This window comes from Tympanuchus pallidicinctus, unplaced genomic scaffold (assembly GCF_026119805.1).
Source record: "Tympanuchus pallidicinctus isolate F22 unplaced genomic scaffold, pur_lepc_1.0 scaffold3, whole genome shotgun sequence".
NCBI lineage: Eukaryota > Metazoa > Chordata > Aves > Galliformes > Phasianidae > Tympanuchus > Tympanuchus pallidicinctus.
This window is the reverse complement of record NW_026294747.1, coordinates 48232054-48258164: the sequence shown is the minus strand read 5'-3', so window position 1 is coordinate 48258164 and position 26111 is coordinate 48232054. Positions and strand designations below refer to the sequence as shown.

The 26111-nt window shown below is 36.8% G+C and overlaps 1 long non-coding RNA gene across 6 annotated transcripts in view; it reads left to right on the top strand.

Annotated features, from left to right (window-relative positions):
- Positions 1 to 26111, top strand: part of LOC128085352 (uncharacterized) — a 221493-nt gene that overhangs the window by 138913 nt on the left and 56469 nt on the right. For 5 of the 6 annotated variants that reach the window (XR_008208923.1, XR_008208924.1, XR_008208925.1 and 2 more), the window contains one exon: positions 4965 to 5267. The exons of the other annotated variant lie outside the window; for it this stretch is intronic. This is a non-coding gene — a long non-coding RNA (uncharacterized LOC128085352). The remainder of the gene's footprint in view (positions 1 to 4964; positions 5268 to 26111) is intronic. 6 annotated transcript variants of the gene reach the window in all.

The window sequence follows — 26111 nt, the reverse complement described above, 5'->3', positions numbered from 1 at the left end:
GCATATGGAATGTGCTTCATCTTGTCCAAGTGTGTAAGCAATTTAAACTTATGCTCTTTACCAAGAGAGGCAGTGAGGTTCAGCAGAATGAGGAGTTTCATCACATCACATAGTGGCCCAAGTGAATAAATATCATGTGGGTTGTGCTGGTACACAGTAGTACACCCACGGTTGCTCATATGCCATTTGAAGTGTCCAATCTGATTCAGTGGCTTCCCCAGCCACTTACTGCCAGAGGCCTATATAGCAGTATGCTTCTCTTGGACAGATAGTTCCTGAAAACATAAATCCCTGTGTGTGGTTACTGCAGAACCAGAATCTGACTCATTGCTTCACAAAGCACTTTTAGTTGCTTTGGAATCATGCTGATATGCACTAAAAACCCAATAACTTTGCTGCTACAGTAATGATCTACTACCTTAGAACTGTCAAGAAAACTTTGTTCTCTGTTATTCACACCAAAGTCTCTAGGAACTTCATGTGACAACTCAAACTGGATCCCATAACTCCAACAACTTTGAATCCATCTTCTCATTGTTCCAACTGACTGGGAGCTCTCAAGGGGTGCTAGCAGCATATAGTTTATAGCAAAGTATTGCACAATTTTCTCTCCATACAGTAGGGGGTAGTAAAATACTCAGAGACAATGTTTGCAAGAAAAAAGAACCAAATAGTAGAGCAATGGAATGGAAAATAAACAAAATGTCTATTTTTAAACCAAACTAAATCCATATAATTTGAAGTGGGCAACCTTTTGAGTCCTAGTAAAACAAGTTCCTTAAGTGTTTGATGCTATTTAATGTGTAATGACTTGGCCTATTAAAAAAAACCCCAACATATTAATTTTATTAATTGCTGCACTGTCAGGATGAAAGTATCAAGTCTTTTAATTGTGCTCTGCATGTTTAGGATGCAAACAAAAGTGCTCATTGTGAACCTGCCAATTAAAGTAGCTGCCAATAGGGAAAGGAGACGTGCCTGTGGCTTTCTTTGGGTTAGCTGAGGTCATGTCTACAACTAATGCACAGGTTCTTAAGGAACTTTGGCATCTGAAAGCATGAAAATACCAAGTAATACTCAACTCTTTCTATTAAAAATTTTGTAGCTGTTCTGTTCTGAAAGTAATGTTTACAGAACAACATCAAAACTTTTTTTTCCTTATTTATTAAATAATTTATTCTTTTAAAAATACATGTAATGCTTAAAGAATGCAAAGTTCTGTCTGAAATGTCAATGTTAAAAACCTGATTAAAGGACTGCTCTTGATCTTCAGAGTACAGTACATGACTGCAGACTAGTCCAACAGTCATAAACCGTGTAGCAACCAAGGAAAGCTGATGGTAATGGCCATGTGTTTCTAGGTAAGAAATAGTTTAGAATGATACTGTTATGAGAGTTTTGAAGTAACAGTTTCATTTCTACTAATTCAATGTCTGCATATTTCTATAATACAGTTTAACATCACACAAAGTAGTTCAGTAACATCGCACTTCCCTTTTAACTGCATAAAAAAACAGATTCCTCATTTTTTATAAAGTTTTTATAGGACTCTGTAATCTCTGGAATTGGTTTCTAGTCATGTTCCCACCAGCTGAGCCTGATAAACCTAAATCCCAGCTCATTTACTGCAGAATATATTGTGAGCAATCTGTATGACTAACAGAGAAGGGACATTAGTGCAGTGAGCTGTAAAGAGCTGAGAATCTGAATCAGTGTTCCCTATTGCAGGAGGAAAGCTGTATTTAAACACAGCTGTGAAATAAAAAAGATTAATTTTACATTTATGTAAAGGTTTTAAAAATTTAGTTTTAAATGTATATTTCTATCTCAGGTGATTGAGCTTCATAGGAAGATTTTAAAGAAGATGTAGGAGCCCTTTGTTGTGTCTATACTGAGTTTGTGCTATATAGTTATTTGTATTTTATTGGTATCTATTACTAAAGATTCTGCAGAAAATGAAAAAAAAAAAAAGCAACAAAAAACCTTGACACCAAATCTTTTTTATTTTCAAGAATATCCAGCTATCACTTACATACCCTTGCCAAACGTGTCATTTCTCTTAGCAACAATTTAGGTGGCTTTAACAGATACTTTATCCTGTGAAAGAAAGTCACAGAGCTCACTTTTGAAATGTAAAGTTGTACTCACATACCTATGGGATGAATTCAGTGATAAATTGCTTTCCCTAGAACATGGAAGAAATTCTTGCAAGATCTAGTTAATATTCCAATGCCAGTGGTTTGGATAAGTTTTTGTCTTTCCAATTGAATGAACTTTATATTCTTATAGTACCGTAAGTCATTGTGTAAGTGATGCAACACCCATGCAGAGATAGAAGCTGTTGCAAAGAAAACATAAGTTAAATATGTGTTTATCTGAAATTCATCCACTTTTTCAACATAACTTTTCATCTGAGGTAGCTTGGAGTAATTGTTAGACGGCAACATGGTAGCCATCCAACCAGAAATTTCCAACATTCTGCTTTCAGTTTTGTCAACTGATAATGTGTAGTGCAATTTTTCTGCTGTTTAAAATGCTTTTTAAAATAGATGTTTCTGAGTTGGCAAATGTTAGCAATGGAGATACAGTTGAAGTAAAAGACTGACCAATATTTTACAGCCACTTTCGCAGTTGTTTCTGTCATCACTGTGGAATGTGTAAGACAGAATGATGTAACAACGTAGATGAATGTGGTTCATGTGCCGGAACCACAGATTTGTTGCTATACATACTTTTTCTATTTAATAAATACAAGCACAGATATCTGGCACTTTATAATGTTCCAGATAAACGTGAAGGTTCTCACATCGATATCTCATTTCCATCTATGGATTGCCCACTAAGTTCAAACTTCTGAATTTGATATAAAGGATTCTGCTATCTCATAAAAACCATGCCTTTGTAAGGAACGTTAACACTGAACAGTATCAGTCAAATATCCTGCAATGACATCATGTTGCCAGTGTCCTCCCTTAAGCCTCCCACAGCATCCTTTTGTATCCAAGACTGACTTCTAGACAGTGTGTTTCATAGGGCAAACCTTACCTTTATTTGTGATTTCTTTAGTGTTAAACACTATTTTAGTGTTTAAAATATTCATCATAAACACAGTCCAACATACTTATAAAAACAGATTTTCTTGACTTAGTGCCTTAATAATCTTCTTTAACTTATATTTAATCTGTTGGAAAAAAGAAAAAATAGTGGCCGATGCAGTTTGTTATTTCTTGAACTTTATTCAGAAAGTTCCAAAGAGTAGGTTTGGATTAGAACTTGCAAATAAGGTTTGAAAATGTCATCTTAAAGTGAGATACTTGCCTGGCCATTGAGAATGGAAAAGAGAATGTATAAATAGTTTTCTGCTGGAGCTGTTGGGGATAGGTAACCTAGTGGTTAGATTTGGAATTTGGAAAAAAAGACTCGATAAATTCTTTTAGTGTCAAATCCTTCTGACTGGCAGGAATAATAATACTGATATAACTGGGGATGAATATCTTTAATTTTCCTTTAGGAACTGGTGACAGATAAGATCTGGGAAGAAGAGCTGTAACAAGTTTGATTTAGTGCTGGATTTATAAGGGTTTGAAAGAAGACCGGTGAAGTCATAAGCAAATATTTTATTTTCAGTATTCCTGGACACATTTTTCCATTTAAGGAAGATTCGGAATAAGGGGAGAGAACTAGAAAAACCACACCTATAAGTTTTCTGTGGCGTCTTCTGAGATAGAAGTAGAATGGTACAGGCAGAGGCATATGCTTTGTATTAGTATTCCAGTACAGATTAATCTTCTGTCTATAGAATGCGTTAATTTTACAGTGAATTTTTCAAAATCAGATTTTCAGAAAGGAAGGTAGAAAGCCTTTTTATTCTTGCATTCCACTAGACTAGCAGAAGTAGGATTAAAGATTCCATAAGCGGGAACAAATGCCATATATTCAGATTTACTGCACAAATTGGTGACTTTGATTTAAAAAAATTTAGGCTTAGGTTTAGGGTGACATTATGGCCTAAAAGAGAGAGGTTTCACCAGCACTGTTTGATTGTTTAGGACCAACAGAGATCAGAAAGATTAGTTGTTAGTAGGTTGTCTCAATAACATTTTCTTCATTTTATTTACTGGGTTACATTTCAGTTTCTGGTTAAAAAAAATAGAGTTAAGAAGAGCCTTGTTGAGCCTTGTTGAGCCTAGATTGTCAGTGATTCTGGAACGGCTTCAGGGATAGGACCAAGGTTAGTATAATTAAAGACAAATGCATTCACTCTATTTCTTACAGTTTGCTCACCTAATTTAGTAGAGGTGGAGATTTAGAAGGTCATTAGTGATGATACTGCTGGTGCCTTTAATACATTTTTGCTGCAAGAATTAGTTCAAGGCTCACAGGTTAAGTAGCATGATGCTTGGAGTTTATCTCAAGTTTGGGCAAGGAAAAGGTTACTATGTATGTAAATGTATGGAAAAATGTATGCTATGTAAAAATTAATGTAACTTTTGAGTGCAGTAAATAAAACTTGAAGAAGTCAGTGTCCTATAGGACTGCACATGATCATTAGAGATAGGAAAAACCTAGCTTACTAGATCCCATTTATTTCTCTTAGGTTTTGCTCTAGCTATTAACCAATTACCCAACAATGATCATAACTTTTTGATTGTATAAGGACTCACAAATACAATTTTTTTTGTTTCCAGGATACACATAGATTCCATAAAGCTGATTTTGTTATAAGTGCTTACAGAAGAAATTGATAATTATGAACAACAGTATCTTGTGTTCACCTAAGGATTCTAGAAAGTTTCAAGAGATGATCCACATTTAGTGTAAAATCCTTAGAAACAATTTAGAATATACAGAAAACACAGGGTTGAATGCTGTACATTGGTTGAGAATCAACATGGATTCTTTAGAAAAGATAGAAAGCTTGTGTACAGTGAAATTGTAGTTGATATAGTCTATTTGGTTTGTAGGTTACTGAAAGCCTTTAAAAAAGTTAAGAACTCAGAGGATGAAAGAAAAAAACTAAAACTTCACATATTTTAAGAGAACTATTAAGTCACAGCCTGAACTGGTAATTGAACACCTGGTGAAGATGAGTGGTTGTCCCAGGAAGAGCAGATGCAAGCAATTCACCTGTACTTTCCACGTGACTGCAAGGGGTTGACCCCTCCCTAGGCTCATTTAAGGGCTGGCTTCCAAAAGAACTTTTCCTGGATGTAGGCTATTTCCTGAGATGGATCGTTTTGTAGCTAGATGTCCTTATCATCAGTCAGGTGAGTGAGCTTTTTCCTGTATGAGATTACTGATGTTCCTAAGAATGTTTTGCTTGGTATTATAAAGAATTTATCGGAAGCAATTTCACTGCTTCCAAGGGTTGACATGCGTAAAGGTTAGTTAAATGACAAAAAAAAAAAAAAAAAAAAAAAAAGCAATAACAAAGCAAACAAACAAACAAACAAACAAAAAAAACAGAGGAAGGAGGATCTCCATGGGATTTATCCTGGGACTGTACTGATCAGCATTAATAAGGGAATCTAGAATTGAGAATGAGAAAACTTCAAGGTATTTTCTGGCAATACAGATAAAGTTATTCAGAATAGCTGTGCAAAATACTGATTTCAAGATAGGCAAAATATGATATTTTTCACCTCATATTGCGTTGTTATGCTGTGAAGTTCTTTGCCGTGAGATGTTGTGTTGGTTAAAATGCTCAGATATAAAAAGTCATAGATGAAAGAAAAGCAAGATCCAAGGCTATTAAAGGTAGAGATGCCTCTTCTGATTCAGGAACTACTCAGCCACAAATTCCTGGAGGCTGTGAAAATATTGTGGGGAATTACTGCCATATTTTGCACTGTTCTCAGGATCTTTCCAGGGAATATGTTTTTGGGCACTAGTAGAAAATGCTCCTGTACTGATTAGATGCTTCACCTCACTGAATATATTAAAGGAAGATCTTTATAAATGCACGTTGTGAATAAAGGATCAAATATTCAGTATGCATCTGAATATTTGTGCATGCATTTGTCATTTCAATTTTCCTAGTTCTGCTTTTTGCAATGTAAAAAGCTATCTTTGTCATTTTACTGCATTATTAAAAAAAGTAGACTGCTCCTCTAGTAAGATTACTCTAGTACTGTGCTTTCTGGATGCCTTTCCACATCCCTTTATGAAGTTCATGATTGCTTCCCACAGTATCTGTAAGCAGACAAACTGTGTCAAGTGACAGAGATTGGAAATAAATTATTTTTTTCGTTTTAAACAACTGTCCTCTTTTTTGAAGTTGAAGCTGAGAGAAACTAAGATACTTAAAAGCATGTGTGTTACATGTTATGAGATTTTTTGCAACATGAAATTTATGCTACTAATCGAGGAAGCCTTGCTTCTGATGTGCACAGGTCAAAGGAGCTGCCCTATTCCTGTGACAGTGAGTTCATTGTAATGTCATACCTTGCACTTCATGCCAGAAACTTCACTAGCTGAAATGAGTAGCAGTTTCTTTAGATGTTTAAATTATCTTCAGGAAGTTAGGAGGAAAGACTTGGTCATTTAAATTGCGTGCAGACCTGATAAAAATGCTGGATTGCTCAGGAGTAAATGCAAAAAAACAGGCTTTGGACAGACTTGTAGATAGTCAGGATATAGAGTAGCCATTCTATATTTATTGGAAATCTTGCTCTTATTGCAAGAGTATTTCTCATCAGAATGAATCTAGAGGCAAATGGAAGGGTACTCAATGTACCAGCACCAGAAATATCTATCTATATGTCGTAAACAAAACACAGCTGGCCATTCCTGGGAATCTATCTCCAATCATATAGCTTTTATGATTCTAACAATGTGCTTCCCCTTTCATGAAAATAATAGGCATTCCATTTCATACAGGTAAGAATTTATTCAGTGCATCAGTGTTCTCCTGTCTTCGTTATACCATGGCCAATTTAGCCTGATTCTCTATTTGTGGAAGACAGCTTTATCTATAAGCCAGCGACAGAGGTGCTTATCAGACTTTTTCAAGCAAATAAAAATTATATTTGCAGTAGTATTTCTTTTATGATAACAAGACCTTCAGTTTACAATGTCTACTGGCTCTTCTAATATCAGAACAGTGCGAAAGGAAGTATGTTGGAGATGCAATGATTATTACTTTAGTGGGAACTACTGGTATGGAGTACAGGAGGGCACAAAACTGATAAAAGTATCTTAATGCTCTTTTTACTTATGATATTTTGCTTCTTAATTTATATTCTTGACAAGGAGATTTCCATTCTTTCTGGAATACACATTCTGGATACGTGTTGTTACATGTAGCAATGTGATACTGTTGCTGTATTTTGCAGAAGTAGTAGAAAGTGAAGATAGTATTAGATGTCCTTGGATGCCTTGTGATTTGCAGTAGCAGGAGAGATATATTTTATTTGATACCAAACAATAGTTCAGTGTAGAATTTTCTAAACTCAGCTTGGCTTCTCTCTATGCCCCAGAGCCAACGTGGTATTTCACAATAGAGGAATCAAATATTGTTTGGCAGCATCTGAAGTTGCAGCTCCTTAGAGCCTGATCTCAGCATTTGGCTGTGAAGAGTCTTTCTATTTGTAGTCAGCTGTGAAAAACAAAACAAAACAAAACAAAAAAAAAAAAAAAAAAGGGCATCAACAGAGCTGTGACCTTTACACAGTTCAGCGAACTGTAAGAAGGCAGAATCATTATTACTAGTTTTAAACCATGAATACGTGTTAGTTTTTCTTACATACATGAGGCTAATGAAAACCTGTCACCAGAAGTATACAGCATATCACTTCAAAAGGAATTTCATTTTGACCAAAGAACGTGGGCACAAGTGTTGCACCACACCTTACTCTGTTCTACCATGGCTGTTTGCTGTCCTCAGGAGAGGACAACTTCTGTCTTCCAGTGGCACATTAGCCAGAGGTGCACTAAGAAGCAAAACCATCAACACTGAAGGGTGCAGACACCCTGTTTAATGATTAAATAATGTTTAATCTGCTAAGGAACTGCAGAAATTCTTGAGAAGAAAGTATTCTATGCAATGTGAATGTATTACTAGTCTTCCAAACCTTTGAGGCTGTTGGGGAAAAACTTTTTTTTATCAACTTGTGGACAATCTTGCCTGCTTTTAATACACTTGTGAGTCAGTATCATAAGTGAATTGAGTGTTATTTAAGTGATATTTGAACAGCAGTTAAGTCTTAAGTGAATTATGGATTTGTGCTTACGTGGTAGTCATGCCCCACAGATGTTATGTGGGGAAAGCAGAGAATGGTTCTAACCTGGTCCCATATTCTTGTATCCTTAGAAAAGTTATGTTGCTTCTGCTTCCTGTCCTACGTATGATGTGTAGAGATTACTGTAACTTTTGTAGACCCCACACTGCATCACCGATGTTCAGAATGGGAGTTTAGCAAGAGCTGTGCTTCCCTAATTGTGTTTGGCATATCTTCTCTCAGTTGTAAAACCTTTCCTGTTGAGACCTGATAGGATTATGATCTCTCTCAAATAAATTCTTGTCATCTTCTACCAAGTCTTATACCAATTATTGACACTTGTTTTATGGGCTTCTTATCAATTACTTGTTTTGACCTATATGTTTTCAAACAGCATTTCATTAGCACCTGGTCTTGTTACTGCATTAATGAGGCTGGCAATGAAATGTATCTGCCTCTGCCATCTAGCTTGATTTGAATTGATTGCTGATTTAATAATATAACAGTAAATATGGAAGCTGAGTTTCCAACTCTTTCTGTAATAAATATTCCTGCATCTGCTCACTCATTCTATGGATTGCTTTCCCTTTAGTAGAAGTCTTTACAGACAGTCTCAAAAACAGCAAGAGCTGTTGGTGGTGTGTTTTTTTTTTGTTTTGTTTTGTTTTTCCTGGCCTACCAGTGTTATATGAAGATACATTGTTTTATGCTTACTGCTACTGTAGCTAATAGTCTGGCTATTTATTTTTCTGTCAAATTGTAGTCTGTAGCACGTGGATTAAAGGGTATCTACAATACATGGAATTTGCATTCTCCATATTGTTCACTTAGTTTGGAGGTTTTTTTTTAATGGAGATTGTTCTGTAACAATCCATTCTGTTCTTTTCACTGCTCACTCTAGTTGCTCTTTCAATGAGTGCTGTGTCTGTGAGGATACGGCTATTGCATCAAAATATACAAATGATCTTGTTTTTAATCCTTTTTAAAATTACATATAGGTGCCAATAATGTGAGCTGTGCAATATAATCTTTTTTTCTTTACTGTTAAATACAAATATTCAGGTAAAAGCAAAAACAGAACACTTTTGTTTCTACCGGTCTTTCTGGGCTTATCGAATATTTTCATGGTCAGCTCCAACAGCAATGTCCTGATGATCTTTCTCCCCATAGATGTTATAACAATTATTTTTGTCATCTTCCATTATAAATTCCATATGGTGGCTCAGTTATTGCTTTCACAATTTTACTGCCTGCATGAGGTTTTTATCTGGAAATCCACCACCATTCCTGGTAACTGGCATTACTCCATGCTGATGATTTTCTTTGTTTCTTGCCCATGTTTTGTCTCTTTGTAAATCGTATTTTCTGTTATTGTGGGTCTCACAAGATTGACCTCTGTTGTCATCTTCATATGCTGAGTAGAAACATAAGAAAACACCACATTTCTTAAGTAGAATAGCTCTAGGTTGAGAAAACTAAGGCAGAAATTGAACCTTGTGGCAAGCCAGTGTCCTCAGGCAACAAAAGCTATATTTAAGGCCCTTTGGTGCTATTAAATTTTTGTTGCTCTGGACTACCCTGCAAGCTCAACTTAGCTGTGAGAGGCACTGCCAGGGTGTATCTCCCCAAAGAAAAACAAAAAACCAAACCAACAAACAAAAAAAAACCATAACAAATCTTCAGTAGTTGAAGAACTCTTCTGAGGATCTATCTCTGCTCTAGTGAGGTACCCCACAAATGTATAAACTGCACTGGGCCCCACTGACTAGTGGAACCTTCTATGAACAAAGCTTATAGAGGGTTATAGAATGTGGGAGTGAACCCCACTGACAGTGATGGAGGTGGAGTCTTTCAATTGATCAGTCAAGGCTTAATTGTGGAGTAAACTCAGCACTAAATCAGGGAAGCATTTCCATGGGAAGATGCTGGCCTGAATCTGCCTTTAGACTGCTGCTCTGACAGCAATGTGGTGCTCAACAGGTGAAGGGAAATGCTGTTATAGTCTGCACTAGGAGCGATGGTACTCAGGTGTAAGACTTCCACTATTTTGTGGAGTTCTCATTCTTCATCCTGGGTGATTAGCAGATATCTGAGGGGACTGATTTTGCAAACAGATGATGAAATATAATTGTTGTTGCAATTTGGTCTATGTACAAAGGATATCTTTGAAATTGCATTTGCCTGAATGATGCAAGAAGTAAACATGAGAAGTTTGTTGCTTTAGAACTCTGCTTGGACAAGGAACTACCATAACTGTCTTCTCTGCTCAGTTTCTTTCTTAAAATCCTCCTACATGCTGTCTGGTTGTCTCTTGGTCTTTCCTGCAACCTGACCTATGGGTCCCTGTGGTTTTGCCCATCCTCCACTCAGCAGTCATAATTGCCCTGAGTTTGCACTTAATCCCCAAAGAAAATTGCAGTGGTTCATTCTCTTACTATGTCTCTGCTTTGGGTTTTTACTTATAATGTTTCATCTGTTCCACAGAAGTGTTGTAATCAGTTTTACATTTAGCCTACTACTTTATACTTGATAAAATGGGACTCCTAAATTCAACGCTAATATGAGATTGCTTTGCCATTCCTATTTGTAGATGGTCTTTTTTGTTGCATGTTATCAAGCTGATCTTCTTTTTGCATGTAAAGTTTTGACTGTTTCAATGCTAACTCAATGTTTCAGAGAAGAATTAACTATTAAGGTCACACAAAGAAAGTACTTAGTTTTCCTAGGTTTCTGGGTGGGATGCTTAAGCTATTGCATTTATTAGTTTTAAGAAGACCCCTCTGACATTTAAGCCTGACTATTTTTCCTGTTAGTAACACCTGGCAAGAGAGTTAAATTGCAAAAATGTTGAAGTACTATTTTAGCTGAAGCCTATGTGTAAGGTGTTTGTGTGCCAAGTTTTATCTGGAGTAAATTTTAACAGGCAAATACTAAATCAAGGCCAAGGGGTAGAGGGAGAATTGTGAAGGGGAGTAAAATAGAAAGACAAACCCTTAATGATAATGCGAATGGATACTGAGAAGTTTATGGTATTAACAAAGATAATTGCCAGAGTTGTAAAATCCAGATTTTTCAGTCTGTCAGACTCCTGGGAGCTGCTAGAGATTAAAAAAATTAAATGTAATGGTTCATATATGATTCAGAATTCTTTCTTTTCTCCATTCTCAAAAGAGTAAACATGACCTACTTTCTATATAGTTTAGTGGGGAATTCCCCCAACTCCCAATGTTAGCTTGCTTGTTCCTTTTCTAAACAGGTGCTAACTCCCATCTCTGCTTTACTACTGCTGGCATACTATATGCTAAATATGTTGTGACATTCTTTCCTCTGTTTACAATAAAGATGGTTGTGCTCTTTCCTGCATTCCAGTTTTGTTAAACTTCTGGGATTAATGTACTATCTAAATTAATTTTCTGCATGTTAGTTGTCAACCACAATGAAATAATTAAATTCTTCTCTAAGAGTTGTACTTTTATACTTAATCAGGTACTTGTAATGATGGTTTGAAAGACAAAAAATATAAATACAAAGAGCTCTGTAGAAGATCAACACTTTTTGTTTGTTTGCAAAGTCCATAAAATAAAGTTTCATTAGAGATTACAGAATTATAGAATGGTTTGTGTTGGAAGGGATCTTGAATCATTTAGTTTCAACACCTCCAACCATTTAAGGGATATCTTCCACAAGATGAACTTGCCCAATGCCTCATCCAACCTGACCTTGAACACAGGCAGGGATGGAGCATCCACTTCTCTGGTCAACCTGTTCCAGAGCCTTGTTACCCTCTGAGAAAAGATTTTCTTTCTAATAACTAATTGAAATCTACCTTCTTGCAGCTGAAAACTATTACCTTTCTCCTATCTTTACAATCTTTGATAAAGTATCCCTCCCTATTTTTATTTTTATTTTTTTTGTAGCTTCCTTTAAATACTATAAGACCAATATAAGGTTTCCCTTTAGTCTTCTCCAGGCTAAAGAACCTCCAACTCTCTCAGCCTGTCCTCTTTGAAGTCCCTTCTAGACCAACTTGAACAGGACCCAGGTGTAGGACTTTGTACTTGAGTGTCTTAACAAACTTCATGAGGTTTACATGAGCTAAATGCCTCCTAAGGTTATCCAGGTCCCTCTGAATGGTATCTTTTCCCCCAGTGTGTTGGTTGCACCGCTCTACTTGGTGTCATCTGCAGACTTGTTTAGGGTAAGTGAACCTGAAACTCAAAGAAGTAGTGATATCAGTTGGCGGGCTTTGAGTTGGAAAGATTTCTATCCAGAAGACTTGTTCCAATGTATCTTTACAGAAAAACAAATTTTTTAAAAATCACCAACAAAAACCCTGTGAGAGGAAAATGAGGAAATTAGACCAAAGGTCAAACAGCCAAGTCTGTTTTTGTCTACTGTACATCGCTATAAAAGAGTGTTAAAGTATGGAACAAAACTTGTTTTGAATTGCATGGATCTAAATGAGACAGTGGGATGTATGGTGGAGAATGTTCTGCTTGCTTTTCCTAAGAGTCGCTACAAGATTTGATTGTTATGTATATATACAGCAAAAAAGCCCACAAATATTTCTGCAGTAAATGAAATGCATTCATGAGGAATTATTTGAAAAATAAGCATGGCTCTGTTTAGTTCTGTTATGGCTTTTTTATTCATATGACGTAAACAATTTCCTGCAGCTACAGTTAGACCAGCTAGCAAGAAGACTTTTTTTATATATTTTTGTTTTATGACCCAAGTGTTAGGATCCGGGGTTTTGGATCCAAAGGGAATGAATTTACGTATGCAGGACACGTTGTTCAAGGAGCTAATACTTACAGTAAACAGAGGTTGCCTAACTGTTGAGTAATGCTACAATAGTTATTTCCAATATTTTGCAAGAAACAATGTTCATGCAATATTTTACCACTAGCAATTTGTTAGTGGTTTTCATTCCATGCCAAACAAATCTCTAAAGACTATAATTTCAAAAACATGGAGTATCACACATTGGTAACTACATACTCTGCTTTTGTAAGGTAAACTATATATAAGACAATCTCCTGGTAATTACATACTCTGCTTTTGTAAGGTAAACCATATATAAGACAATCTCCTCTCTCCCTTTAATGTCGCTTTAAAATCTAGGTTGTGTGAAAATAATCTTGTGATATTACGTGTAGTTGATTTTGTGCATTGAAGGTAATTCTTATTAATAAAAGTAGATCAGGCACGCAACAGATGTAGTATGAAGAGGCGATAACTGCCTTTTCTTCATTATATGTTCAAATAATGTAATTCTAAAAACATATACCCAATTAGGAAGAACTTTTATCTTAAGTCTTTATACAATATGTTGATTTAGATGAGGATGTAAGTGAAAAGTTTTTAGTGATTCAAAGTAATTTTTTAGTAAGTGTGGTTTTCTCACCTCTGATTGTACAGACGTTCACAATATTCCTCTACTTAGTGTACTTGACTGTGATACATTACGCTAGAAACTTTCCTTTGTATTGAAATAGGTGGCTCTTTTCTAGATGAAGTCAATTAGTAAATGCTCCTATGAATGTAATGCTAATCAGAAACTTACCTTTGAGACAGAAATGTTTTTATTTTGCAGGTGGAGAACTAAGGGATAAAGAGGATGGATGGCCTTTAAAATGTCTTCTTGAGGTCATCAAAGTGCTAAGTTAGGATTTTTTTGCCTCTGCTTTTGCTTTCTCTAGTGTTTTGTGGTGCGTACATGCAGATTTTGTTGTCAGTTTTAAAGGGAGATACAGACTTGATGCAGATTTAATTAAATTCTACCTGTCTAAATCTGACTAAAGTTCTTTAGTCAGTTATTGATTCTGGAATATTAAGTACTAAATGAATGTTTTGAGGAGAAATTAGGACTTTTCCCAACTTTTCAGCTGCCAGCTTCTTAACAATTACTTTGCTGGTGCAGTCCTATCATGACTACTTTCTTTAATGACAATATAAAATTGCTTTGACATGAAGTAAGCTTGTGCACTTATTTGTGGTGAAATACTGTGCATACTTAAATAGACGCATAGTTATTTTCCTAAATGAATCTACACCATGTTATCTGTCAGTGGGTTTTTGTGAAGTTCCAAATTGATTGGTCTTTGGTTGCTTCATTTTTATTAAGCCAATCTGATTAAAACCAAGGTGGCCCTTGGTAAGGTTTGTCTTTGGTTCGGACTTTCAATGTGATATAATGAGGTACATCAACTTGGTTATTATTTATTTATAATACTATTTATATTTAAAATTTAGTTTTTATCAAACTCACCGCAAGTTAACATCCACTTGTGAATTAGCTATAATAGTTGGCATTTTTCTCATTCCCTTTCTGCATTCCTTGATAAGTGGTAGTGGAACCTTTATCAAGCTGTGTGGCCACATCTGTACCTTTTAGCACATTTGAAAAATAGAACAATTCAAGTATTTCTGATACTTTAGAGCTTGCTTTGTGGATAATAGATGTCTCTAAAATCATGGCTAATATTCCTTCGTGAGACATCCCAGGAGAAGACTGGCTTTCTGTTAAGATGCTGAAGTACACAAGATGGGATAGAACCTTGTGTGGGAAACCTGTGTCTTTAGCAAGAGAGAAAGGTAAGTTGAGAGGAAGCTGCTGGCAGATCTCTGTTTGGGAGTAGAGAAATGTGCATGGAATTATTTTGCAAATGATTTTGAGGAGGAGATTAGCTCTAGCTTGACAATTGATTGAGACAATAGATTGAGCGCAACGAACTCCATTTACCTAAATGCATAGCAGGGATATGAGTACTTGGGAAGGTGCTGCATCAATGCAAAACATGGTGTACGCAGTTGATTCGGAGTGGAATATCTGTTAGTATGGAAAAATGGTCTGACATATTGTCTTTCATATTCTGAATAGAGAAGCTAAATGTGAAGTAAAGGATAAAAAACAACAACAACAACAAAGGAGTAGAAATTAGTGTAAAAAGGAAGAAGGATGAAGAGAAATGGGGGGTGAGAGGAGGATGTGGTGGTGCAGAAGTGGAAATAATCCTTCATAGATACGATACATGAGGATAAAAAGAGTGAACTAAAAGATTTAGGAAGAAAACTGAGAACTAGAAACTGTGGCATTGAATAACGTGTAAAGAAGAATGAGGAAAAACTTCAGGAGAAAAGATAAAGTTTATATCAGGGTGGCATTTTACTGAGGAAATGCTTTTCACTCTGATTAATGCACATTTTCTCCAGTTTGTTTCACTGTTTATTTCTCTTCAGAACTGTTAACTGTTAATAGGCAGAAGTCATAAGATTTTGTTCTGTAAGGAAAACATTTGCTGATGTGACTTCATCAGCCTGTTTTGTGCATCTTTTTTTTTTTTTTTAATTGCTTCCCAATTCTTCTTACTGCCCTTAAGACCTGCATTTCAAAGGATATTTAATACTTCTCCCTCTACGGAGGTGCACTAAAGATAGGCAATGAAACTTTTCAGTGTCCACTTCGAAACTAAACCTATTATTCCTCACCAGTGAACACTGGTTGGGCCAGAGTAGTTCTGGAATATGCACAGAAATGCTGGCCATGGAAGAGAAAAATGTACAGAGCAGAATTGTAAATGACAGAGTTGAAATTCACGAAGATATTTGTCTCCTGTATGAAGAGCTGCTAGGAAGTGATATTGTTTGAGGTTTAATTGCTTAGGTACTAGTTAAAAATCAGGGTTTGGATCGTGAAGATCAACACCCTATCATATGATGGCAAAAGAAATTTACTTGGCATATAGACAATGATTAGTGACAAAATTACTCTTAGAGTTGTTCATCTTCTATTCTTGTATTTTATGTACAGTTTAAAAAAAAAAAAATTAAATTGCACCTTGAAACTGGAAAACTAAACTTCAGAGCAACTAAAATTTGCTCTTGAAAATGAATGATCTCCCCTTTACTTTTTCTGGAAGTGAGAGTGTGGGAGTGAGGTAAGTTAAAATGTCGATTATAGGTCAGCTATGGCATGGTGATCATCCATATGCAGTTTGTTTCCTAGCAGGAAATGCAAGCTTAATGAAAAATAACTACTCCTTGGTGAAATAAGCTACTTGCCATTACACCAGGAATAGATTATGTGCTATAAAATCACTACTCCTTGCTCTATGTAATACTGTAAGAGGAAAGAAAGCATGGAGAGTCTTGAAATTCAGCAGCAGTTATCCTTCCCAAGCTTTGCAGGGTTCTCAGGATGGTAACGGGTTGATGTTCTGCACAGCTGTACAGCTACTGGATTTGCTTCAACAAAACATCATCTTGTCAGAGAAAATTGGCTGTAGGAAGATAACAGATGTACAAAAGAAAATAGGGATAGGATAACATAACATCTTTCTATTTTTTGTTTGCTGGACACTTTTAAAGGGGAAAAAATGGCAAATTGCTATTTTTTCCCTCGTAAACTAATTTTATCATACCCATTCGCTCATATTACTGCACCACAGATAAGAGGTCTGTTGTTGCAGCTTGACTACATCATATTATACCTTTCTTTTCCAAGCAGTTGTATGTTTGGTACTCTTTAAGTGGCAACAGATTCTGGCAGGAATCTACACTGCTTCTCCTTTTAAAGAATGAGGAAAACTCTGGTTAACTCTTTATTTGGTTTATTTTTTTAGTTTCTTTGCAAAGACAATTGCAGACGTTTTGCTAGAAGGAGTTATGGTTCAGTATCTCTCTGAAGTTTGTTTACTAAGAAAATTTATTTTTTTTTTTTTTCTGGTGTTTTGTATTTGTTGCAGTATGGTGGCAGTCATGGACACTAATTCCTTAACATGGGCTTGTTATTCCTGGTTGGGGAACATAATCACAGAAATATAAAAGGCGGAGGGACACAATCCCAGAAATTTTGGAAAGCCATGGTACCCTTTCAAGTGAGGTTGTGAGTGAAAACATTCAGGACCTGCTGCTGCGGTGCCCTTTCAAGTGAGGTTGCGAATGAAAACATTCAGGACCTGCTGTTCCAGAAAACCTGTTGTCCTCATCAGAAGACCTCTTTGTGGGTGCCATACAAACACATAACAAAAAGTTGACTCCTGTCCTGGAATGCTTGTTGTCTAGTTTACAGATACTTTTTATCCACAATAAATCTGAAAAGGTTGCTTTCTGTCAACAATTCATTAGAGCTTTCACTGAAAGAAATACTGAACACCAGCAACAATGAAATATGTCTCTGACCCAAACAAAATATTGGATGTTAACTGCAGGAATAGTTATAGAAGCCCTTCATTCTGTTTTTGACAGTTGTTGAAGTCCATGTCTTTAGAGTCGTATGAGTATAGGAAAGCAGGCAGTGATGCTTCCTGGGAATATTCTCACAGTCAACAATTTGCGGGTTGGGGGCCTCCTGATCCAGGCATAATGATGTGGTATTGAGGTGACTTTGCCTCATTAGATTTCTCTTCCATAAACTTGTCTACTTTTTCTCTGAACTCATCTCAACTGCTGCTATTCATAGTATCTGGTACACCATGTCCCACTGCATAATTACGTATTATGGGAAACTTGTTTCCTTTAGCTTGTTTTGAGGCTAGCACCCGCTAGTTTCAAGGGTAAGTCTATTTTTTGAATGTGTAGTAGTGATTTGGAATGGCTTCAAGTAAAATATGCTCATCTTACAGTACAAAAGTGTTCAATGTTAAGATAATGTAGGCACCAACTTATTTTTTTTCTATGTATTTTAACACTGAAGGTATTTGTTTGCTAACCAAGGTAATGATTTTAATAGAAATCACTAGTGATGGCAAAAAGAAAAACAGAACAACAAACATGAACAGCACAAGAAAAGTACTATTTTTCTACCTAGAAACTCTGGTGAACATAGTCTCCTTTATCACGAGTCTTAGGAGACAAGGCAGACAGTAGCAAAACTTGCCTGTTGATGCAAGATTAGATTTCTGAGGTTCAGTAGCTCAATTATTTCAGACCAGATTTTTGTGTGGAATCTCTATTTTATTTTTTTTAATTTCCTTTTATATGGAGTATGTCTATAACATGTTTACAGAAATGATTTTAATTAATTTACCCAGAACTCAATGGTGCTGCAGTTAAGTTGTACAACTGAACTGTTTATAGCAAGCAGCAATCTGCCATCTTCACTGATGTCTGCCAGGTAAACACACACATTAACTTGCAAAACTGACCACAGTAGTCTTTATTTGCTACAATTTTTTATTGTTGTTTATTTTTGACTACTTGTTAATTTGAATAAGTAATCACAAAAGCAGAACATATACTGTGACATATTACATGTCTTGGAAATAAAATGTTGTATTGTTTACAAACAAATACACTCTATAATTTCACATGAATGCTTAAAATAATTATTAAAAAAGTTCTTGTTTTCATGTTGGGCTGAGTTTTCCTTCCACATCTGTAGTAAATTGCACCAAGCAATTCTGACTCAAAAGAACTGGATTGTCTTTCAGTAGTATGTCCAGGGTCAAAGGATGAGTTGTTTAAAAAAACAAAAAACACAAAAACTATAATTTTATAGTTGATCACAGGGGAAAAAAAAAGTCATATTTCAGAAAGTAAAATGCACAAAAATTAATTTCTTTAGCAGAATCTTCTGGTTTCTGCGTGTCTTCTGCCACACTTTAAGCAGACTGAAGAGTTCTTATAAATGGGTAGAATGTTATGAAATACAAAGGTGGTATAAGTGTCAGTTGGACAATTTTTCAGGAAGTAATTGATGATCAAAGTTTTTTGTGTTATCATGGTATTATTCATATTAAATCCAAGTAAATTTTGCAGCCTAGATTTAACCTTCATGTTAGCCAATATCAATTAATGACCCATCGGCTGTGGAATGGATCATGTAGTACCAGTTCTTGTAGACTTCCCTGTCCAATTTCTACAAATAACTTTTCATTCTGATTTTTTTCCTTCCCCTTTTCATCTGGATGTATTAGACTATGAATGCTTTCTTCATGGAACTATATGTATGTATGTGTGGCAGGAGAGTCATGTTTATTACTTCTCCTAAGGGCAGCCTGTGTATAAAATGAAAGTCCAGTAAGAACAGCCAAATTATACACTAAAATTTGAAAAAAACTAAGGCATATTAGTGTAACTCAAGAGAATACACCTATGTGAACCAGCCTTCTTAAAAAAGGAGAAAAAAATGTAGTCATCTGACCTAATACTTCTGTAGGGGGAGAGACTCAGTGAATTGCAACTATGGTCAATGAAATCAGCTCTTCAGAAACCTCTCTAGAAAGAAAATGCTCTGGTGCTGAGTGCTCCATTCTTGCATAACAAAGGGGCAGTGACCAAAGCAATGGAGGAAGAGAGTAAATCTGACTTTCAATTTTGAAATAGGTACATAAGGAAGAAACATTTGATCTATGATATAATTTGAAAAATCATGCTATATTTTCTTGCTTTTCATCAACAATCTGTATCTGGTACGACCATTGTTTTTGTTTAAAAGTAATCACTTCTCAAACATTTCTCCCTGCACAGTTTTACCATCTGTTGATGAATATAAGTAAATATTGTTATTTTAAACATATTCTCTAGTCTGGCCGGTAACGTGTGATCCAAATTAAATCTTGGCTCTCTAAGGAGTTGCTGATTTTTAGTGGTTCTGAGTATGTGAGATTGAGAGTGTGTATTAAAACCACAAACCACCAAGGTAATGTGTTTTGGTTTTTTGTTTCGTTTGTTTTGGTTTTTTTTTGCTTTGGAGACCCTGGCCCTACGCTGGGAGGGGTGCTAGAAAATTGGGTGCATGAGGTAAGTGTATGGAAGTTCTGCTTACATATGGAGTAAATTAGGAAAGGCTGAGAGAGAAAAATACTACATTTTCCAGTGTCCATCATTATGAAAGTGGAATAAGTGTTAAGCAGCTGCCAACTTTACATGCTGAGCAGAATACTGACAGTAAGCTTGTCATCCTTAAGTTGCTCGTTTTACCAATATGTTTCTCTTTGTTCTTGATGGGAGGAAAATCTTAGGCAATCTCAAATATAGAAAGTATTGAAGTTAGAATTGCTTTAATGTGGCTAAATTTTCCATTTATAGTGTTTCATCTTTTTCCTATTAAGGGAAAACTAATGGCAAAGGTTATGGGACATGATTTAGATATAACAAAGTTAAATAAGGACAGAGTAACCTCATGATAGGAAAAGAATTAGCTCAAGACAGCTTGAGAGGAAACAAAGCCATGGCAGATCTATTTTTTGCATCTGTAAATAAATACCGAATGGGCAAGTCAAAATTGACCTGAGAGGCTCTCCTTGGGTTTGAAGGAGAGAATTCACTGGAGATGTCAGAAAAATAACAGGGATACATCAGGTGTAAGTGGAAAAAAGAAATACGCTCTTAAGTAGGAATTAGAAAAATAATTAAAATAGCATCAGCTGTATCTGCTGCTATGCCCTTTAGGGTTAATTGTCTACATGTTATAATTGTCAGACAGTAAAGGAAAATGTAAAGGGAAAGTTTTTCTTAGTTTTCTTCATTACTTTACAATTAGCCCAATTTTCCAGATGTTTCTTATGTTTTCAGTTGGGCAAGCCAAAAGGGTATTTTGCTGTTTCATTGAATAGAGTTCTTTGTAAATTAAACACAATACTTTTATTAAGCACTTGGCACAGCAGCTACCTGAGCTGATGCAGGCAAAGCAGATGAAAAATATCCAAAGTCAATGTCATGTGTTTTCTGTTGTGCTAAGAAATATTTTCTTCACTGAAATATGAAATGTTAGTGTGAACTGAAATAAAATCTTAAGAAGAGGGCCATATTAAGGACACAATTTCCAAAATCTGAGAATGCAAAATGTGTGCAAAATAAACTGTGAATCAATCAGATAATCCTAATATGAATAATGAAATGTTTCAGTGACGTTGCTGGAGGGCAAGTGAAACTATTCTCAAATGATGAAAATGAAGTTGCACAATTTGGAGCATTGCTGAATGTGGAAACAAACTGGAAACCTTGATTGGAGAAATATTCATAAGTTCTAATCAAGCAAAGACAGTCATGAATCAGTGCAGTTTGGACTCTGTTGTCTTGCTCCAATTTATAGAAAGGAAAGGAGGTTCTTTGATACATGTATACACAGTGTGAGATTAAGAAACAACAGTTCAAATGTTGGTCCAACCAATTTATTAGAAATCTTAATCAGGGAGATGGGAAGGGGAGGCTGGCGACTATTATGTATTAAAGTGATGGAGAAAGGAAGGCAGATGATAGAAAAGATAGGAAATAAGCAAGAATTGCATAAAGCAGGGATAGTCACCACCAGGATCCAGCAATGGTCCATTGTATGCTGTTCCAATGGTCTGAGGCAAAAGCACAAGGGAAAAGCACCAGCAGCAGTGTGGCTGGTCCTAGACAGCAAGGAGGTAGCAGGAAGAAGCTGCAGAGTAAGTCTGGGAGGAAGCAGCAGGATTCAGGTAGCAGGCCAAGGAGAGCCCATCAGCCTGCAGAAATCAGCTCATGAGGCTTCTGATGGCAGACAGCTCTTGTTCTTCTTCAGCATGCAGACATCACATCATAAGGAATCTGTTGTCAGAAAACATTTTGGGGGAGAGCAGCAGCACGGCTGGCCTTAGGCAGCAAGAAGGTGCAGTGACATAATAGGTCCAGGAGGGAGAGGAGCAGGACTTGAGGCTTCTCATGTCCAAAAAACCTACTCTCATGGTTGTTTGTCCCTTTCTTATCCTTCTTCTGCCAACATGGCATTTCTGGGATAGGTTTTATGTGTGGTACCTCTTTAGATAGCCATCTTCCTCGAGGTAAGCCTATGCAAAGGACTGCTTCCTGGCCATTAATCTGCAGCTTTCTCTCTCTGTTGCCCCTGCCCTTGTCCATCTGTGTCCCTTGGACAAAGAATTTTGCAACCTGGCCTAGGACTCATCCATCAGTGTTCTCCAGACAAAGGATTGCTTGGACTTATTCATCTGTGTCCCCTGCAACCTTTCAGGCAATGGCATAAAAGAATAATCTCTTACACTTATCCAACCTACCACAAATTTCTGAGATATGTATCGTTTCTGGCAGTAACTGTGCCGTTCGGGTAACCTCCGGGATTGACACTGCTGCCTAATGAATATTCCTAACTTATATTATGAACCCTGTGTTCTCTATCTGAACAGCAAGAACAATTTAATTTGTTTTCTCTGTGTACTGGGGGGAAAAAAAGCTTTTATTTACTCTCTTAGTTCTAAAGTTGAAATGCTAAAATCAGTAAGAAGCATTTCCACTAAATATAACCTTGTTCACTTATGTTTTTGCTTTCTCAATATTTCTCAGTACTTTTCTTGATGTGGCAGGTAAGTCTGTTTATCCAGGTGCTGACCGTGATTATCTTCCATTCACTTCACACAGATGGGAGCTAATCAGAAGATGGCAGAAATGAGGTTTTTTTACTTGGAGTTCTTTTAACTGAAAAAGGAATGAAGAGCGAGAGAAACTGAGATAGGAAACTTAAAGCTTTCTTAGCAAATGCATTTTAAAAGTGTATTTGTATAATGGCAGCATTGTTATTTAGAAGAAACTTGAACAAATTCTCCCTATAAAAGCAGGACTTTAAGATCATAGAATCACCAAGATTGGAAAAGACCTTCAAGATGATCCTTTCCAACTGTCCACCTACCACCAGTATTTCCCCACTAAACTGTGTCCTTCAATATAACATCTAAATGTTTCTTGAACACCTCCAGGGACAGTGACTCCACCACCTCACTGGGCAGCATGTTCCAGTGCCTGACTGCTCTTTCAGAGAAGAAATTTTTTGTAATATCCAACCTGAATCTACCCTGATGCAACTTGAGGTCATTCCCTCTAGTTCTATTGCTAGTTACGTGTAAGAGGCTGACCCCCACCTTGCCATAACCTCCTTTCAGCTAGTTGTAGACAGTGATAAGGTCTCCCTTGAGCCTCCTTTTCTGCAGGCTAAGAAGTCCCAGCTCCCTCGTCTAGTGGTGCAAAATCTAGTAGTACAAACATGCTAGCATAAAATAGTTCTAGTTCAGAAATGCAAATCCATGAGATTCAGCCTTGGGCTGTCTCCTGAATCATTGTTGTGGTCTACAAGTTAGCTAGCATCCGATGTTTCAGCTTTATCCGAAACACTTCAGGATACAAATTATATGGGGAAAAACACAGTTCTGCTAATAGCACAAAAAAGCTGGCATAACTGATTTTGCTCAAAAGTAAGAAAAAATTACTGTGGACTGAAATGCAATGTGGAAAGTATTAACCCAAGCACAGTTTGTTTTAGTACTACAATTATAACAGAATCACAAGGTTGGAAACAACCTGCAAGATCATCCAGTCCAACCACCCTCCCATTCCTATCAGTGCCACAAGCTACTAAACCATCTCTCGTAGCTCCTCATCCAGGTGCCTCTTGAGCACTGCCAGGGACGGCGACTCCACCACCTCCCTGGGCAGGCCATTCCAGTGCCTGACCACCCTTTGAGAGAAAAAGTTTCTCCTAATATCCAACCTAAACCTCCTCTGGTATAACTTCTTGCCATTTCCTTGGGTCCTACTATTTGCCTGGGAGAAGAGGCCAGACCCTTTTGCACCACAACCTCCCTTCAGGAAGTTGTAGAGTGCAATGAGGTCTCCCCTGAGCCTCCTCTTCTCTAGACTGAACAGTCCCAGCTCCCTCAGCTGTTCCTCATAAGCCCTGTGCTCCAGACCCCTCACCAGTTTCGTTGCCCTTCTCTGGACAGCTCCAGGGCCTCAATGTCTTGTAGTGAGGGGCCCAAAACTGAACACAATACTCGAGGTGCGGCCTCACCAGTGCTGAGTAGAGGGGGATGATCACCTCCCTGCTCCTGCTGGCCACACTATTTCTAATGCAGGCCAGGATGCCGTTGGCCCTCTTGGCCACCTGGGCACACTGTCGGCTCATGTTCAGCTGAGCATCAACCAACACCCCCAGGTCCCTTTCCTCTTCACAATCATCCAACCACTCATCCCCAAGCCTGTAACGCTGCATGGGGTTGTTGTGGCCAAAGTGCAGAACCCGAAACTTGGCCTTGTTAAACCTCATCCCATTCACTTCAGCCCAGCGATCCAGCTTATCTAGATCCCTCTGCAGGGCCTCCCTGCCCTCAGGCAGATCGACACAACCTCCCAACTTGGTGTCATCTGCAAACTTAAACTAGTCTGCATCCTTCATATACTCAGTCTGACATCAGTCTGGAATACCTTCTGAATGCCAGACTGAATGCAGTCTGTCTTCTTATTCAGTTAGTCCTGGACAAATGGATAGGAGTAAGGTGAGCTAAAAAAATAATTGCGGAACAGCGGTGGACAGAAAGAATGCCTTGATTTAGTGATTTCTTGTGTGTTGCTATGATAGAGAAAAATTGTTTTTATTACATGCTTGCTTAAGAGAACAGGTGTCCTCTTGAGTAGCTTTTCTGTGCTTTTGCCCTTAATTTTGAAGAAGTTGTTGTACATTTGGAATTTACTTGTGTACTCAAAAAAGGCAACTTGTGTTCTGCGCAACTGCAGAACTGCAACCATTCCCAAGAAAATACATTGAGACAAAATGTTTCACAGACAGGTATCTAGCCTGCAGTGGTTGTATTTTGTATTTATGATTATTTAAAGGTCATTCTTGAAAACAAACAAACAAAAAAATCACATTCTTGGGTTAGTTGAGAAATTCATAACAAGTATATTTGATGAACTGTCTTTTTATTTTGAATTGAATGTGGAATACAAACACCTTTTTAAATTTTGAAATAAACTGTGCCATTACTAATATGCCAGTTCACTGAATTGCACATTAAATGTCTGAGGTACTTTTACTTACAGTAGCAAATGTTACTGGCATCTTGTAATGGAATGACCAGTGCCTTATTTCCATCACCATACCAGTTCTTCAGTGCCATGCATGTTTTTAGAAAGTGAACAAGGAAAGTATACAAATATTTTTCAAAACTAGAATGTCTTTGGTTTTACTCTTTGCAAATGACTCTTCTGTCTGCACAGCTTAACTTGTTTGTTAATTGAATATTACTAATAGCTAAGAATTCAACAGACCATATTTTTGGTGCTTCTCAGCTCAGTAGGATTTACATAATTGTACAGCTTCTTTGAAATAGACAGCAGTTGGGACAAGAATCCAGGACACTTGCAAAAGCATAGATTTTTTTTTTCTGGTCTTGAAGAAGTGGTGTAGTTCCTTAGTATAACTTTTCAAAATCATCCATGTTTCTAAATTCGCATTCTGTATGCAAGTTATTCCTTCTATGGAAGTGCAGTGCAAAAATCTAACCTAAAGGCATTGGGTCTGTGCTGCTGGAGAAACCCTGTCCCTGAACTGGTTACAAAAGGTATAACGTGTAGCTAATTTAGGCAGCAAAATCAGATTCCTGGGTTGAGATTGTAAAATATTCATGGTAGTGGATCAGGGATATTCTGAATTATGTCTTTTTGTGTGTCCATTTCAGTGGATGTGATAACAGAATTACTTGTACCAAGCTCATTTCAACATTTCTTTGACTTACTGCTCAGATGTATAAAACCAGTAGTTCTAGTTGAATAACATACTCTTTACACCAGGGATTTCTCCTTATCCTTGTTCTGATAACCTATAACTTGTATCAAATATCACTAGTCAGAGTTCCAAATCTGGGTTTACTTTGGCCAGATCTTCTTCAGACCTATGAGAAGTCAATGCAATTTTCTTACTGGTATCAATTAATAAACATCAATATTTTCCTTTATAAAAAAAGTTAATGGTAGTTGTCTGAAAATTCCAATCCACGCAGGACAGACTAATGCTGTGGTTGATCTTTCTCTTGCCTGAAATTTCTTACAGATCAATTTTTTTGATTCATTTCTTTCATTGCAAGATTAATCTTGAGCTAGGAAAAGAATGGAGAATGAAGGGAAATGCATTTTTTGCAT